Here is a 19,482-nt window from a genome sequence, read left to right as displayed (position 1 = left end):
TAATAGAGTTCATGATTTAAAAGTGGAATGGGCTATAGAGTGAAAAAGCCCTTTTCAATTTCTGAACCCCTGATCACCGATTTCCAATCCGTAGGGACAGACAATGTCAATAGTTTCTTATATCTATTTCCAGATATATTCCACATATATTATATTCTTTTTTGCACAGATGAAAGCATACTATATACTATTCTTTATTTTTCTTTTGGTTTACAAGAAGTCTTCATATATTAGGAGTATTGGCCTTTTGTCTATGATATGTATTGCAAATGATTTTTCTCACAGTTTCGTTTGTCTTATGACAAATGCTTTTCTAATGAAAAATCATTTATTTTAGTTGAATTTATGTATCAAACTTGGAAGATTTCTGAGATGATATTTTAAAATGCTTACCTGCTTTTGTCTCTATCTTTTGTTGTTTTATTTCCTCACAGTTAAAATCTTGATATACCTGAGGAGAGTTTCTAATTATGCATCCAACTTTAATGTTTTCCTAATAGCTACATAGTTGTCTCAATTCTATTAAATACTTTGCTCACTGATTTGAAATGCAACTTTTATCACATCTACTTTTCCATAAGTTCTTGAAGCTATTTCTAGATTCATTAGTTCATTATATTGATGTGTCTCCCTATTTGTGTGCCAACATCAGTCTTCAATTCATGCTAATAACTTCTACACTCATTGCTTCAGTGAAATTTCTCTTGTCCAAAGAAGATATTTAATACACTGTGGAAGTCCTGGCCATATGTGGCAGGTGAGGAAAATGGGATGAGAGCTATCAAACAAGTAGGAGGTGGTGTGGAAAGGGAAGGCCTCTCAGAATCACTGTATTTTTATTTATTTTTTGAGACAGGGTCTCACTCTGTCACCCAGGGTGGAATGCAGTGGTGCAATCTTGGCTCACTGCAACCTCTGCCTCCTGGGTCCAAGCAATTCTCCCATCTTAACCTCCCGAGTAGCTGGGATTACAGGCGCCCGCCACCATGCCCAGCTAATTTTTGTATTTTTAGTGGAGACAGGGTTTCACCACGTTGGCCAGGCTGGTCTCAAACTCCTGGCCTCAAGTGATCCACCCGCCTTGGCCTCCCAAAGTGCTGGGATTGCAGTCGTGAGCCACCGTGCCCGGCCAGCATTACTGTATTTTTAAATAGTAAGCCTGAATTATTATTTTTTCTTCTTTTTAAAACTTTGGGCTATAGAAGTGAGGTTATATAGAGCACTGGGAAGGTAAGCTCATTGGTAGGTACCTACATCTTCCTATATCTTCCCATTGCTGGTAATTTGAATCTGCTGATATCGCCAACTCAAGTTAGGAGTGGAAAGTGTCTGGTTGCCCTTTTTTTTTTTTGGCTCAGAATGACTCATTTCCCCCCAAAAAATTAATACAAAATATTTCAGAGAGATTATAGTAATACACATTTTTAGTTGTTCAAAGTTCTCCTTGGAAACTGACTGGATCAGGGTAAAAATATAGACTCATAGTTTATCTGCTATAGTTTACCTCACTCATTCAATATTTTGGATATCTCAAGTATGAGAAAGACTTTGAGAAAAGTAGATAATTTTAAATAAGAGCCTAAACAGGCTAGAAAATATTTTTAAAATAAGACCTAACTCCTAAAAAGGAAACTCAAACAAAGAAATATTGTTTCTTTATGATTTTCTGTGTGGTTTAGAAAATGTTAAGGAAATTGCACACAAGAGCTTGACTATAAAATTTTAGGCTTTAAAAATGAAGTTATTCTGAATCAGCTGTAGGTAGAGCTAGTAATCTTATTTTCCTTGTAAACAGGCCACTTATCATCAGTCTCTTACCTTGGACTTTGTCCTTGTTTTTGGCCGTTTGCTTTAATCTGACTGAAATATGACAGAATAAATTATTAGTGTATAAATGTTTACAGAATTTCTTCTTTCCTCAACCTATTGAAGAGAATATTAAAACAATCATCCCTGTTTTGCTCCTCTTGAAGAATAAGCATATCAGTTCCCTGTTGTATAACAAACCGTCTCAAAGCTCAGGAACTTACCATAATAAGAATTCATTTAGCTCATCAATCTATGGCCAGATATTTAGGCTAGGCTTGGTGGGGGTATTCTTCATCTTGAGTGGTTTGATGTACAGGTCTGGTGTATACTGGCTGCCAGCTAGGTCAGCAGCCATATCTGAACTGAGAATCTCCCATCCTCCAGCAGGCTATCCTGGATGTATTCTTATAGTGCTGTCACAGAGCAAGAATGAGAACAAACCCAGTTGGTCAAACTATTTCCCAACCCTCTGCTTATGTCCCACTTTCCAAAATTTCAGTGGCTAAAGCAAATAACATGGCCAAGCTTAGGGTGAGGGTAGCGTAGCGGGGGCTATAAAATTTCGTGCCAAAGAACATATTCATAGAGAGGAGTGAGCAACTGGGGTTGTTCATACATCAATTGATCACATTGAAAAATAACAATGTATTGAAGGAAGAGATGTTAATCAATAAGTAATCATAATTAATAGTTGATGCAAAATGATATAAGGAGCGGGGAAGAGAAGAAATGAAAGCATCATGAACTGGGAGTAGAGTACGATTTTTTTTTTCTTTTTGGGCGGGGAGGGAGCATGCGTGAGAAAGAAACCTGCCAGGAAAGTGGAATGGAAACAAAGGGTACTTTAATGGGTGTTTCTAAAGACTTTTTATTTGCAGTCACTTTAATGTCATCCAAGAGGTCATAAGAAGAAATTCCTCTTTAATCACTTTTGGCTCTTGAGCTGTAATTTGTATGTGTCACAGCTCCATGACTAAACTGCATTGATCTCTAGATTCAGAAGTGGTTACTGCAGACACTGCAGCTTGCATGCCCACAGTCATACTCCTCTTTTACATTTTTAACAGATACATTATTTTGGTCCCAACTGCAGTGTCATCTGGGAAGTCGAATGCCTCTTTGAATGTGCCGGTTGTTAAGTACTGTAAGCTCCAGACCTATCCTCTGTTCTTTTCTTTATGATTGTTATGGCTGGAATTCTGCAAGCCATTCTTTTCCTTTGCCCGCTGACTCCCTGTTAGGTCCTGCCAATAGGGAGCATTAAAGGAAGTGAAGAAGAGACACGCACCTTCCTGATTGCTTGCTCTAATAATTCGCTCTTCATCTCAGCATTTGGTTTGAGTAACAGCAGTTGGTACCAGTTTCCAATTTTTTCTGTATTTCAAGAAGTAGCTTCATCATGCCAGCTCAGAGGTATCAGTGCCAGATGGCTCAAGTTCCCTCTACAGAAGTCTGAGTCCCAGCTCTGTAGGATGTTCCTTTGAACTGTTAAGGCACCAGCACCAGCAGCAAACTTCTGTTTTAGGCTTGAACTGGTATCTGACCAAAAGCAATTTAATTAACCTCAAGGGGCCTTAGTCAAAGAGGTTCTAAGGTTGCTATCATTTCTAGTATTGTCTCAATATATTTGTCTATGTGATGCACTCCCCCTTCACGCACAAAACTGATTGAGAAGTGAAAATTTTGAAGTGTTTAATTTAGGAATTATTTCCTTTGTCTATGTTATTCTAGACAACTGATCTGATAGACTTCTTAGATTCACTAAATTATCAGGTTGCTAAGAAGAGGAACTCTTTAATAAAAAGTAAATGTAAAAGGTAGAACAGAACACATTAATTTGGAGTGAAGAGAGCTTGCCTATGTAAGAGTATATTGGAAATTAAAGACAACACTTGTAATAGAAGAGAAATTTTGATGAATACTAAATTCACTTTTTCCTCACAACTGCAAATAAGCCTTTTCTGTTTCTGATTCAAAAAGCTTCCAAGAGTTTAATTTTAACTTTATAACTTTCTAGATTTGTATTTCCCTAGTTAACAGTAAATCCTTTCCGATTGTCTTTCTTTTTATATAATCCTCTAACAAAATGTACTTATAATTGCAAATATTTGCAGTAATGTATCATGGTGGTATACATCCTGAGTAAAGTGGCTACTGCTGAATTTATTATTTATATTAAACCATGAATTGTTTTCCCGGTGCTTATGGGTAGCCCCTTTCCCTAGCAATTAACATAAATTTCTGGTGAACAAAGAGCTTATGGAAATGGAAAAAGCAAAATTCATATTTGCCAGACTTTCCAGAATGGCATGGGGATGTGGAGGGAAAGGAATGTGACTTTGCCTTTCTTTTGACTTATTAATGATTCTGCATAGTCTGTGTGCCTGGAGACTTTAATAGCAGACACATTTTTATAAGCAAAATAGCATGCTTTATATTGGCAATGCTATCATGCATCTCATGGGCTTTCAGCTGTATTTTTCATTAGAGAATTTACAATAGATTTTATTTAAAGCTCGGGGATAGATTGTCATATCAGTTTTAAAATAGTGAAAATTATTTGGAAAAAAAACAATATAATCATAATATAAACAGCAGTTTAGTACTAGAAAGCCTTACATATTAGTAGCTTTTTGTTTTTTTCTTTGTGTTTTGTGAAAGTAATTTTTGAAGTAATATATTGAATCTCAAAATAGGTATAATTAAAATTCTAGAATTTGCTTGTAGGCGGCTAAGTATAGTGAGATCTATGAAATTTATATAAAATGTCCAAAATGTAAAAAATGATGTTGAATCATTAATAGTCCTATATGTCTTTTAATCATTAACTTTAGGAATGATAATACACTCATCGAAGCACTTACATTTAACAATCACAAAGAACTCCAAAAAATAATAAATACATTATAATACTCTTAGTCTGTTTCCCTTTCTGAGAAAATGTACCACCTCTTGATTCTTCTTCATATCAGTTAAGGGCTCCATCAATCACTCAGTTTCTTTGCCTTGATCTTGGGGTTATCCTTATTCTTTCTCTTGCTATAATGGTCCATACCCAATGTAATTTAAACTTTTAACTAAACTACTTCCAAATATATCACAAAACTGATGAGTTTTCCCTGTCTTCCCATCTATTACTTCATATGTCACTTTGGGTTTGTCTGATGTTTCCTCACAGTGAGATTCAGGTTATGCATTTTAGGCAGAAATATCACAGAAGTGAGAATTGATTCTGTGTTCTTCCAAATGAGGCATTAGGTAGTATGGTGATTTGTTTGCCTTGTTTATTTTATTACTGAAGATTTAACTAAAATCATTTGATTAAAGTGGTTTCTTTCAGGTTTCTCCTTTGTAAATTTACTAATTCTCACTTGTAATTAATGTATATATTGTGGGGAGGTACTTTGAGACCATGTAAATATTGATTTTCTCACTAAATTTTTACTTGCTGCTTTTAGTGTTCATTGATATACACTGGATGAATGAAGTATTCTGTGATTATCGGCACGTGATTATCTGGTTTCATCATGACTTCTGTATTTATTAGTTGACATTCTCTTCTAATAGGAAGCTTTCTTATCTCACTCACTTAAAAATTAATTAATTATTTCATTGGTTCATTCGTTAATAAAATATGGGCAAAATAATTTCTATTTTATTCATTGGGTTGTGTTCTGTTTTTTCGATGTTAAAATGGCATAAGGGTATTGGAGCAAAGGAATGTGACGTCTTTCTTTTGGCATATTAATAATATCAGTTGTCTATGCACTTGGAAACTTAATAGCAAACATATTTATAAGCTAAATAACTGATACATTTATTTAAAAAGGCTAAAGGATAAATAATTTCACAAGATGATTTGAATATATAAGATTCATATGGAAGTTTTGGATCTAAAACTTACAGTAACTAATATTAAAATGTAAATGAATTGTGTTAAAAGCATATTAGCCAAAAAAGTAGAAATAACTAGTTAATTAGAAAACATGTCCATAGGAAATATTTAGAATGAAGAATAAGAAAAAGTAATAATTAAAGATGGTGTTTAAAAAGAAAATGCAGAAGAAGGGAAAAGTAATGAGCTGGAAGGTACCTTAAAAGAAAATATATAAACTTAAGGCCAAATAGACAGAAGGGCAATTTGGAAAATAGCATGAGAGAAATGTGGGTGGGATAAGATGAAAAGTTTGCCTGTCTGTATGCCTATATAGGCATAGTAATATCTCTCTCTCCATGTGACTGGCATATAGGAGAGAGGAGAACGAGATAAGAGACAGAAGCAGCATTTAAAGAAACACTGGTCAGGAAATTTTCAACTTTGAAAGAAAACATCAACCTACAGATTCAAGATGTACTTCAGACCTAAGCACCGGAAGTACAAAGAACATCAGACCAAGGCCTAGTCAAGACAATAAAGCCCAGAAACATACAGGGCCTGTTAAAGTAATACAGAGGAAAAGACAATAGCGTCTTCAAAGGAGCAACAACATTGGCAGCTTACCTTTCAACAAAATGATAAAATATAGAAGACAATCAAATGCTATATTTAATTGGCTGAAATGAGACAAAAATGCCACTGCAGAATTTTACTCTCAGCAAAATATTCTTCAAAATTAAAAGTGAATGTTATTTTCATACCATATACATAATGGAATATTATTCAGCCTTTAAAAAGAATGAGATCTTGTCATTTGCCACAACACGGATGGAACCGGAGGACGTTATGTTAAGTGAAATAAGCCGGGCACAGAAAAACAAATGCTGCATATTTTCACTCATACATGGTGGCTAAAACAAATTTAACTCAGAGAGAGTAGAATGGTAGTTACCAGAGGCTGGGAAGGGTAGTGATAAAGAGGGGATGTTTAATAGGTACAAATAAAAAGTTGGATAGAAATAATGTGGTGTAGGGTTTGGTAGCACAATGGGGTGACTATAGCTAATCTATTATATATTTCAAAATAACTAAAAGAGAGGAATTGGAATATTCTCAACACCAAGAAACAATAAGTGCTTGAGGTAATGAACACCCCAATGACCCTGATTTGATCATTATTCATTATATGCTTGTCTCAAAATGTCGCATGTACTCTGGAAATATGTACAACTAATATGTATCCATAACAATTAAAAATTTTAAAAAGAAACTTAAGGAATCATATCTGCTAAATTTCAAAATAATACTAGGAGATCCTCCTCTATTCTTACCATTTGTGTTACCCATCCAGGCCTCAAAAGAGGTAAAATTAACATTTTCAGTGATACGATACTTTTCTGCTAGCAGACATTCACTAAAAGAAATGCTAAAGAAAAATTTCAGGCAGAAAGAAAACAATTGCAAACAAAAATTTAGCTGAATTGCAAAAATGATCGAAGAAAAGGATGAATATAAGGGAGTAACTATACATTGATATTCTTTATTAAAAATGAATACTAATGCTATATGACACTTAATATGTGCAGGATTAAAACACACGGCAAAGTAGCACAGGTTAGAGAGGGTAATTGCAGACAAAGTATTACAGAGCCTGTTATGGACTACATCACATCACCTTCTCTTCCCCTACAAATTCCTATGTTGAAGCCGTAAACCTAAATGTAGCAGAATTTGGAGACAGCTTTTTAAGGATGAGGCATGTAAGTGAGGTCATAAAGGTCTTACAGGAATTGGTGCCCTTATAAGAAGAGGAAGATACACCAGAACTGTCTCCTTACAAGCACATAAGAAAGGTCATCTGCAACCAAAGGAGAGAGGAATCAACAGACCCTGACTGTACTGGCCCTTGATCTTGCCTTCCAGTGCCCCACACATGAGAAAATGCATTTCTGCCATTTAAGCCACTTCCTCAGTGGTATTCTTTTATGACAGCCCAAGCAGACTACAACAGAACCCTTGCATTATCTGGGAATGGGAAAACGTACTAATTAAAGTAGATATTAATAGATTAATGGTATACAGTGTAGCAGGCTAAGAATGAAAATAAATAAATAAGAATGTAATAACAGGTAAATATTGGGTAAAAATTGAAATTAAAGCCTGATTATTCTCAAAGAAGACAAGGCAGTGTAAAAACAGATCAAAGAACAGATGAAGCAACTTGAAAGATACTGAGATAATGATTTAAACCCAAATATATCACAATTTACGTTAAAAAAATTGAATATGTCAATTAAAGACAATGATTATTAATGACATTTTCTATGTTCTTAGGAAGGACATAGGAAAGTTAAAACTAATGTTATAGGAGAAGATACATCATAGAAACACTAACAGCAGTTAGAAAACTTTTTTTTGTAATGGCCCAGATTGTAAATATTTTCAGCTTTGTGGGACACATATGGTCTTTGTTGCATGTTATTTTTGTGTGTTTTGTTAATCCCTTTAAGAATGTAGGAAACATTCCTAGCTCACAGGATGTACAAAATCAGGCTGTGTACCGGTCCATCTGCTATGGACTCAATGTTTGTGTCCCCACAAAATTCATATGTTGAAATATAATCCTTATTATGATGGTGTTCAAAAATAGTGCCTTTGCAAGGTAATTAGGTCATAAAGATGGGACCCTCATAAATGGGATTGGAGCTCTCATAAGAAGAAGCAAGAAAGCTAGCTTACAGTCTTTCTGCCATGTGAGAGTACAGCAAGAAGCTGACAGCCTGCACCCAGAAGAGGACCCTTATCAGAATCTGACCATGAACTTGGACTTCCCAGATGCCAGAAGGTGAGAACAAAATTTTGTTGTTTATAAGCCACACTGGCTATGGTACTATGTTACAGCAGTCTGAACTAAGACACCATGCATTACTGATTCCTGATCTATAGACAAATTAGTGTAGCTATGTTAATAAATAAACAATATAGGCCCTAAGACACGAAGTATTACTAAATGTAATGGGCCACATTTCATAACAATATAAGGTTAATTTAACAAAAAGATATAGCAGTCTTAAGAATGACTATATGTAACTATTAATATTGTCTCAAAATATATAAAGGAAAAATGGACCGAACTAAGGAAAAATGGAAAATTCTACATCGTAGACAAATCGTTGTAGTAGCTATTAGAACACGAAACAAAAATCAATACAAATATAGAAGACATAAACGGAATGTCTAACACACTGGATCTAAAACACAATTATAAAACACTGATTCCAACAATTTCATTTCAAAAAGATTGTGTCAATGGAATTATACAGTATATAACCTTTTGGGATTGAATTTTTTCATTCAGACTACTTCCCTAGATGTTCATCTGAATTTCTGCCTGTGTTAATAATTTGTTCCTTTTTAATATGTAATTTTCAGTTACTTATATGTTTATTTTTATTGTGATAAAGAACACATAACATGAAATCTACCCTCCTGGCAAATTTTTAAGTATACAGCACATATTAACTCTAAGTACGTTGCTGTACAGCAGCTCTCCAGAACTTTCTCAACTTGTGTGACTGAGACTCTATACCCATTGAACAACCACTCCTCATTTCACACTGAAAACCATTTTACTTCCCGCTTCTGACTTTGACCATTATAGACACCTCATCTAAGTAAAATCATGCAATATGTGTCCTTTTGTGACTGATTTATTTCACTTAGTCCTCAAGGTTTATCCATGCTGTCGCAATTGTATTTTCTTCTTTTATGACTGAGTAATCTTCCATTGTATACATATACCACATTTGCTTTATCCATTCACCAATCAATGGATATTTAGGTTGTTTCTACCGCTTGGCTACTGTAAATAGTGCTGGAAAGAACCTGGGTGTGAAACACTGAAACGCTAGACAGAGGCTCCTCTAACTCCCGAGGGAGAGGCTGCCCAGCTATATGGACCTCTAGCTGCTGCACCTCCTGTCCTCTGGAACAGCAGCAAGCCACAAGCCACCCAGCTCTCTTGTGTTCTCAGTGATCTCCAGAAACCTAGAGCAAGCTGATCCCCAGCAGTGCTCTGAGACAGAGAAGATATAAACCAGTCTCTTGGGCAGCCCCAGGAAAAGTCCAAACTTTGCATACATGTTTCAATCTTCTCTTTCCCTCCCAGGGAGAAACCAGGAACTAAGAGTTTTCTCCTGATCATGCCATGCTGAGCTGGGAGGAGGGTGGGTGGGGAGACAGTATGGAGAGTGAGTGCCGGGAGTTTTCCTACTGCCTTTCATGTGGCTGCTTTCATGCTCCCCTGGGGTGCAGCTACCTCTTAACCGTTCTCTGGATTTCTCAAAAAGGGAATTGGTCTATGTATTTGTTGTTGATTCAGTGCCTTCTTGGTGGCAGGAGACTCCCAGCCTTTCTTTCTGCCATCTTGCTGATATCAATCCCAATTTTACCCTACTTTTACCCTAAAATGTTAGTCTGCCATGATTTTAGGGATGCTGGCAAAAAAAAACCCTGAGAATCCTAAAGCAGAGTCAATGAACTTTATTACTCACATTAAAGCAAGCTGCACAAGCATTAGCTCCCCAAGCAGCAATTCCTATAGGATGTCTTGAAGAGGGCCAGGCAGTGCTTGTACATTGACTGAATTGTGTTACAAAAGAAGATGGATGAGCTTGGAAAACCGGAGTTGTTCATACTAGATATTAAGAATGCCTACTTGCTTTTCTAGATGGAAACAGTCTTCCAAGACTTTAAGAAAACTTGCCTTTTGTTCTGGAGGAAGACAGCATCTCTATCTTCCAAAGCTGTTTGCTTCACAAACATCCCTGAGAATATAGTCCGGAAATAAAAAGAGTCAATACTTCTGTTCTCAAGATGTGAAGAAACATGAGAGGCCCATGGAGAATCATCATCCAATAATATTAGCCAAAATTGCAAATTGTAACACAATACAAAGGTGTGAAAATATTCAGAGGGTGTTCTCTGGCCATAGAAGAAATAATCTAGAAATCAGTAAAAAAGTACACCTAGATAATCCTTAAAATGTTTGGAAACTAAAATGTACTTTTCTAAATTAGATGTATGTTAAAGAGAAATCACAATATTAATTAAAATAACTTATTTTCATTTAGTTAAAAATATTAAAAGTTGTGGAATGCAACTGCAGAAGTACTTAGAAGGAAATTATAGCATTACATGAACATATTAAAAATAATAACTGCTAACAATTACCTCAGTTCTATTCTCCAGGTCCAGGAGAAACCATGGCATATTAACGCCAAAAACCTTAAGATAATAGAAATGATAAGAAACAGAAATCAATAACAACCAGAAGCAAATAGCAAAACCCAATAAACCAAAATATTATTATTTGAAAAGGTTAATAAAATCAAAGAACTCCCTAGTGATATAAATTATGAAAAAAGTAACTCAAGTTACCAACATAAAGAATGCAAAGGTGATATCATTATAGATCCACAGACTTTAAAAGATAATAAACAAATGTCTTTAAGTTTAAATGAAAAAAATCTTGGAAAATACAACTTTCAAAAATAGACACAAAATCAAACTGAAAACCTCAATGGTCCTTTATCTATTAAAGAAATGGAGTTCACAATTAAGACCTTTCTACAATGCAATACCCCATAGCAACGAAAGAGAATAAACTACTGCTACACACAATAGGGATGAATCTCATAGACATAATGATGAGAAAGAAAACGAAGCTAAATATGTAAGAGTACAAAATGCATAGCATCATTTATATCAATTTCAAAAACATGCAACAGTAATCTCTAGTGATAAAATTAAATATGGTGGTTACTTTTGCGTATGTGGTAATGATTACATGGGGGCCTAAGGGAGGCTTCCGGCGAGCAGACAACGTTCTGTAGTTTGGCCTTTATCTTGGGTATGTGTGTGATGATCAGGCAAAAATTAATCAAACCTACCTTTAGGATTTGCATTCCTTCCTGTATATATTCTATAGCTCAATAAGCATTAAAGTCAAAATACAAACTACCAAAAAAGTATAGAGAGGAAATGGCCTGATTTCTTGAAGTTAATGTCTAAGATTGCCAAAACGTTGTTCTGCCTTGCTCTGTCTGTACTTTTTATATCAACACTGCATTAATCTTTTGGGGAAGATTATAAAATAGATAATCATTATTAAACTCCATTTGTGAGATTGGATTATGTTAGTAAAGACTTAAAACCCTAGTTTATTTTTAGTATTTAGGCCATCTAAATTCACTAGCTGACTTCAAGGAAGGAAAAAAAAATCAGGGTTTATGAGGAGTCTCAGCAGGGAGTGTTTATATTAGATACTTAGCACTGTAGGATGCTGTGAGTTGGAAAACATAGGCAGATCCAATTAACAGATTCTGCACTGTGGCAACTGAACGATATTATGCTTTGGACAGCTTTATGTGTGAATGTGAGAACATATTCTTAAGAAATGCTGTAACTTTATCCCATATAACTTCATAAGAATTTCTCCATAGGCTTGGGATTTGCAATAAAAATAGAGATATGTTGGCTTCTTGTTTGTGGAATTTTCTAATAAAATTTATTGAGAACCATTATTTAAGGGAATAACACTGATTTGTTCTTACCTGATTTTGAAGAATGAGAAAGAGCCCATCGCCTGTATAGGACAAAGGAATGGAATGTGTTCTTTCACTGCTACTGTCCCTATCCTAATCATTTGGACCCCCAAACAATCGAGGGGCTTGCACTTATACGTGTGACACATTAACAGAGACTGTTGCATGTGGCCAGCTGCTTTTGGATGAACTGTTGGGCTACTCATCTGACTTTCCTAAGTAATCCATTGTGTTTGAAAGGACTCATTCATAATGGCAGACTATAGATTACTGCAGAAGTGTGAGTTTTCAAAAGGAAATATAATCTACTTATGAGTCCCAGAGTTAAAATTTAACCAATGTTCTCCTCAGAGATTTGTGGAATTTGGATCAGAAACATTACTTCTAGAAACTTATCCTGATATTTCTGACTTTCTTCTTTATACAACATGTTTAGGAACGGTGACTCTTAAATTGATATTTGTAGGTCTCTAGAGATTCAGAGCAAATGCCAAAAAAGATTGCACAAGCCAGAGGTATGGAAACCTCAAAAACTGTGTGGTGGTACTCATATCCATTATCTGATCACAAAATCTCCTACCACTACATTTGCTAGTTTTTCTCATTGGCTAACACATATTCAACAATGTTTGCTAATGTTTATTTTAGGGATTGAAATATAGCATTCCCTGCTTTTTTGTTTTATATATCATTATCTTCTCCAAAGGTTGTTAGTGAGGAAATCAAGATGTGTGTGTGTTTGTGTGTGTGTACACACAAATATGCTTGTGTGTATATGTATATTTCTTCTAAGTTTTGCCTTGTAAAGGGGTTGAGGATAAAATGAGGGTGCAAGTAGGAAAAAGATTAAAGAATAATTGGAAAAGTTGCTGGAGAGTATGGTATACAAAATGGAAGAACAATTTTTCCAGAGTAGTCATCCTTAGTAAATATATCTTGTGAAATTCAAAATGTCAGAGCTTATGCAAATGAAAAAAACTCTTAATTATTATTTCTGGATCAATCACATTTAGGGTAAAGTATTTCAATGGAAATTCTGTGTGTGTTGAGATAGTCATTTTTTTTTTTTTTTTTTTTTTTGAGACAGAGTCTCGCTCTGTCGCCCAGGCTGGAGTGCAGTGGCGCGATCTCGGCTCACTGCAAGCTCCGCCTCCCGGGTTCACGCCATTCTCCTGCCTCAGCCTCCCGCGTAGCTGGGACTACAGGCGCCCGCCACCACGCCCGGCTAATTTTTTGTATTTTTTAGTAGAGACGGGGTTTCACTGTGTTAGCCAGGATGGTCTCGATCTCCTGACCTTGTGATCCGCCCGCCTCGGCCTCCCAAAGTGCTGGGATTACAGGCGTGAGCCACCGCGCCCGGCCGAGATAGTCATTTTTTAACTCATATAATTTTGCAGAAAAATAACCTGTATTTAAATTACAAATAAAAATACAACAAAAATTATAAATAAGCCATTTAAATAAGAACAAAAGGGGAAACAATTGCTAGAGGGTAGTTTCTGATGTTGAATTTGGGTATCAGCTTTCTAAAACATTTGCTTTGATGAGAGAAGCTAATGTTTCTAGTGAAAAGTAGTTTAAATTTTATTCTCCAGAACCACTATTGCTTTCTGTAGGAGGCATGATAGGGGATGAGTGATTAAGCAAAAGAAGAAGAAAAGTACAGTGAATATATGGATCTTTTTGGCTTCTAAAAAGGTAATTGTATAGTTGACAGGATTTTTCCACACTCAATTGAAGCAGGTATCCGTTTTCAAATAATATTACTTTAGATTCTTTGTGATTTGTTTAATCGCAGAATCTTAAAAGTAGGTTGTATTACCTAAGGAATCCTCATCTCTCAAAAAATGTTATTTTAAAAACTGTCAGTAATTCTTCCTCAAGTTTTTTTTATTTATTCCAGAACAGGGCTGTGAACCAATTAAAAGTTTAAAGAGCTATCAAAACTGCAATATCCCAAACAGCTCAGATTCAATCTGCAGAAAGTAATTTCTTTGAGGGGAAATAATTGGAAAAATATTTCATATGCTACTGCATGGTTTTCATTGGTTTACCATGTAAATTTCCATAGACGTTTTGGAACACAGAGTGGTATTTTTAATGTGAAAGCAGGAGGGCTTTGTTTGCCAGGTGAATATTTCAGAACTTGCAAAGCTCTGATAGAAAACAGCTTTAGATTTGGATAGAAGCAGTATGTGTGAAAAGTTATGATGCAATCAGAGAGAGGCTTTCTGTGATAGCATTGATTTATACATAATGTTAGAGATGATCATACAACCTGTTGTTAACAATTGATTCCACGGTTGTCAACTCAGTAATTTTTAAGGAGGTGGGATGATGACATATGATGAGCCTTCTGATTTTGAACAATAAATACTGCTAAATAACCTGGACAAGGGGATTTTTATTTTAATGAAAAAAAAAGAGTAGAACTGCAACAGTGCTTAAGCTCTCTGAGGATGTCAACAAACCAAATTCTACATTGTAGTCTCACCCTGGCCACCCTACTTACGAGTCTCACCATCCACTTGTAGGCATCCTTCCTCTCCTCTACTTTTTCTTCGTGCTATTCACCCTCTAACATGTTCCAAAATTTAGTGAATTTCTCATAGTCACTGCGGTTTTTTTGCAGTCTTTCTTCACTAGAAAGGGCAGGGATCTCTGTTATGTTCACTAATGTATCTCATACTTAGGATGGTGTCCACAACACAGTTGATTCTCAGTAAATATTTTTTGAAATTAAAGTGATTTTTGTACATACGTTGGGAGACATGAAAACAATAGATAACATTTATTGAGCCATTTCTATGGGCCCAGTACCATGTGCCTTAACAAAGTATAAGTTACTCTTTTCTTTAGTTCCATTTTCTCATTTAATCCTCACAAATAACCTTATGAATTGAATTTAAGATGGGGGCTGAGGCTCAGTGAAGTTAAGATCAAATGGCCAGTAGGAAGCAGAATCTGGGATTGAACTCATTTGTCCAACCCTAGAGCTTTTGCTCTTCACCATGAAGTGTACTTCTTTAGATCATGTTTCATTCTTTCCAATGCTTGAATTTAAATATGTATGTGTCAATTCTACTTAGACGTCAAGGACTTCCAAATCATAATGAACAATTCTAGCAACAATTGACAAATTTGTCTATGGAAAATTGGCATTCCATGGTAATTGAATTGTACCACTGGCTTTGTTTGCTAGTTCTCAGAGTACAGAATTTTGGCAATGTTACTTGGTGAGCACACACAGAGCCAGAATGTTATCACCAACTGTTTTGTCTTGGCCAGGAGTGACTCTTCCAAAGACAGAGCTTCAGAAAAATGCAGGCCTGTAATTGCTACTAGAGTCACAGTCCTCTTCTGGGGATATATGTAAGTCTTCTTGTTTGGATGACATAAAATTCTGTAAATTGGCGGAGTGGTCTTTTTTTTTTTTTTTCATTTTCACAGTTATTTCGACTAGGTAGTAAAGCCACAAGATTAAAGAATTAGATTTGCTTGGGATCTAAAATAATCTCTGAGTGTAGTGCCAATGTTTGCTGATTTTATGTGATGGGCAATGTAGCATTAAGGGCAAGTAAAAAAGAGAAAATCATTGCTAGTTTCAATATCCATTCACCATCAAAAGCTGTTGGCCCTAGATTTTGTTAATATTTATATTGAAAATTGAAACACGGATGTGTTAATTACTTATTAATTTGGTCAGTGTCAAGATCAAAAACCAAGTAATTGATATATCACAATCACTATAAAACAGAGAATCCAAGTCAGATTCTGAATCAACTGGTTTTTGATCTTGATCTTGAGTAACTCGAAGACATTACTTTCATTTCTGATGTGCACTCAGCTTTTTACTTTACCAATCTAATTTATTTAATTGACAATGTGTCTATTACACTGACATGTTTAAAAGACTGGCTGATGCATAATCGTAAAAATATGACATATATGCTAATTGGCCATGATTTGGTGTCATAAACTGTGGAATGATATATATTAGAGAATGTTTTGTCCTTTTTGATGAACAGATACTGATACATTTATAATATCACAACATGTGAAATTAAATAAGCAAGAGGTCATTGGCCTAAGACTGTCTCCATGCTTTGAGTCTCCAACAAACTGCAATCTAACTTAGTATGTAAACAGACTGAAACCTAACTAGGAGTATATTTTTATAAGAACTAGCTGATTGCAGCCAATCATAAACAGCTGAGCTACAGCCAATCACAACAACGAATTGATCAGACCATGCCAAAATAAGACAAATGCCTCATCATCCCATGCCCAAATAAACCAAATGCTTGGCTGTAGCCAATCAGGTGATTTCTCTGCTTTGCTTCCCTGTTTCACCTGTCAAGGATTGCTGCTCACACTGCTGGGCAGAGATCTTTCAACCACTTCTGGTTCTGAGTGCTGCCCAATTTGTCAATCATTCTTTGCTCGAATAAACTCTGTTAAATTTAATTTGCCTAAAGTTCTTCTTTTAACAAATACAACTATTTTTCACAGGAATATTTTTGAATATACCATTAAGTTCTTACAAATGACTAATAACTCTCTTATTAAATGAACATAAATTTTTAAAAGTTCTTAATAACGTGACTAGCAACTAAGACAAAATTGGTTCCTGTCTAAGAAAGGAATGTATGACAGTTATTTTTAAGAAAGGCTGTAATTGGCATTATATTACATCTTAATTATTTCATTATGTAACATTTGGATATGTTTTAATAATGGGAGTATATTTATGTAGACTTTATTTACTGTAGTCTGTTATGCCATAATATAGTACCATCAAATGAATTATATTTTAACTTTCACTTGTGGCTTTTTCTTTCTATGTATGTATGTTTGTGTGTGTTTTTGTTTGTGTGAGACAGAGTCTCGCTCTCACTGCAACCTCCGCCTCCCAGGTTCAAGCAATTCTTCTGTCTTGCCTCAGCCTCCGGAGTATCTGGGATTACAGGCATGTGCCACCACACTCAGCTAATTTTAATATTTTCAGTAGAGACTGGGTTGCTCCATGTTGCCCAAGTGGGTCTTGAACTCCGGACCTCAAGTAATCCACCCACCTCGGCCTCCCAAAATGCTGGGATTAGAGGTGTGTGCCACTGTGCCCGGCTAATCTATGTATTCTCTGAAACATACAAATCTCTGGTTGATTTTTAAAATAATTTTTAAAGATTTTTAAATGTGATTGAGCTTTTCACTTGTAATTATTGATAGTTAAAATACCCAAACTTTTCTATAACAATGTCAATTTCATTCATGTTTAAATTTGCTTTTTTGAGAAGGAAAGATGTATAGTTTTAGATAAGTCGTAGGAAATGGCCTAAAATCCTTAGAATGTCCAGGAAATTTGTCATTACTCATGAATGTTAAATAATAATCAGAAGCCATGATCTTAACTATGCAAAATTTGTGTAATTACTCTTTTTGACTGCCCTCTAGGATTTCTCGTAGCCATGTAACTTTCTGGTCAAACATGTCGGATATTTTTCTTGAACGTTTTGAGTGTCTTCTGAATATGAAATGAGATGCCTATAAAGTGCCTAATCTAAACTAAAGCAAACTCAGAATTTTAGTACATGGCTGGCAGGTTTAGGGTAGTAGAAGTGGCAAGGGCTTGGAAATTGGCAAGGTGTAGGTGTATACTCTAACTTAGCTACTTACTAGCCATGTTACTGAGGGGAAGTAACCTTACCCTCTGTCAGCCTCATTTTCCTTATTTGTAAAAATGAGAATTATAGCACTTATTGTCTTATGTTGTAAAGATGAAGATGAACTGTTGACTTCATTTATTCATTCGATATTATAATTGAGGGCCTACCTTGAGCCCAGCGATGTTCTAGGTTCTTGGGATGGATGTAGAAGGTAAGTTGCTGCCATAAAGATTCAAGTTTAGTTTATTAAAATACCTATTACATAAAATCCTATTTGAATATTTTATTCATTCACTGTCTTGTCGAGGCATTCTTTCTTTTCTTCCTGTTTCTTAGACATATGCTTCTTTTTCAAGCAATAAGAAATCACCTGTACTGTTTTTTTCTCAACCTCCAGGGGTTGGGGATTCCAACACCTAAGACTCCCTGAAACTCATAGTTCGATTTTGTGGCTTCTTTTTGTACTGTTTTTATCAAAAATAGCCAAAGTAAGCATCTGCATTTGTGTTCTTCCAAAACATCTATTGTTAATAATCTCATTTTAAATTTTGTGTATACTTCCCATAGATACACTTCCCATAATATCTCATAGGTGACCATTAAATGCTAGACATGGTTAGTACTTTATGCCCTCAGAGAAATTGTTTTATTCACATCTGTGTGCCCAATGTTGCTATAGCTTCCCTCAGAATGCAATAAAAAAGTCCTGTAAGAAAAGTAAACTTCAATAGGTACATAGGAGAGCCAAACCACTTATCTATTCCACAGGATAAAAAAAATAAAACAATCACACAGAAAACACTAGATCTGAATCTGGTATTCTGAATATGTCATGAGAGTATATAAATTACATACTGTATAACATGGTTAATTGTTAAGAGATTAGAGAAGTTAAAAGAAGAGAGAAAACTGTAGTTAAATGTAGACTTTTGATATACTTAGATTAACCCTTCTCTCCTCTCTTCCCTTCCCAGCCTCCCCATCTCCCACAGGCTTCCTTGACAAGAACTTTTACTTTTTGTTCTTACTCAATTCATGGCTGTTATGGTAGCCTGAAGTTAGTTGAAATAATAATTTTGAACTAACTCTGGTAAACATATTTACTTATAAGGTCTATTACACTCAAATCATAACCATATGTTATTGCAAAACCTGACTGACTTGTTACATTGGCAGCAGGAGTGGAGTAATATATATCTGATGCCTGGAGCCATCACAAAAGATTTAGAGCGCCACCCTCACTAAAAAAGTGAGATGCCAAATGATATGAAATTCCAAAGAGAAATTTCACAGAAAGGGTGAGATATGGAGGTTTTGGAAGAACACAAATGCAGATGCTCACTTTGGCTGTTTTCCATAAAACAATACAAACAATAGCCACAAAATCAAGGTGTGAGTTTCAGGGATACTTAGACGCTGGAACCCCCAACCCCTGGAGTTTGAAGAAAAAAAGACTACAGATGATTTCTCATTACTTGAAAAAGCAACGTATGTCTAAGAAACAGGAAGAAAAGAAAGAATTCCA

At 35.4% G+C, this 19,482-nt stretch overlaps 1 long non-coding RNA gene across 1 annotated transcript in view; it reads right to left on the bottom strand.

Annotated features, from left to right (window-relative positions):
• Nucleotides 1-409: 409 nt before the first annotated feature.
• LOC129532955 (uncharacterized) overlaps nucleotides 410-19,482 on the bottom strand; it is a 33,275-nt gene continuing 14,202 nt past the window's right edge. The window contains exons 2-4 of the long non-coding RNA XR_010133275.1: nucleotides 10,919-10,972; nucleotides 1,819-1,860; nucleotides 410-451 (exon numbers count right to left, since the gene is read on the bottom strand). This is a non-coding gene — a long non-coding RNA (uncharacterized lncRNA). The remainder of the gene's footprint in view (nucleotides 452-1,818; nucleotides 1,861-10,918; nucleotides 10,973-19,482) is intronic.

Source organism: Gorilla gorilla, chromosome 3 (genome assembly GCF_029281585.2).
Source record: "Gorilla gorilla gorilla isolate KB3781 chromosome 3, NHGRI_mGorGor1-v2.1_pri, whole genome shotgun sequence".
NCBI lineage: Eukaryota > Metazoa > Chordata > Mammalia > Primates > Hominidae > Gorilla > Gorilla gorilla.
This window is presented reverse-complemented; position numbering and strand designations above follow the sequence as displayed.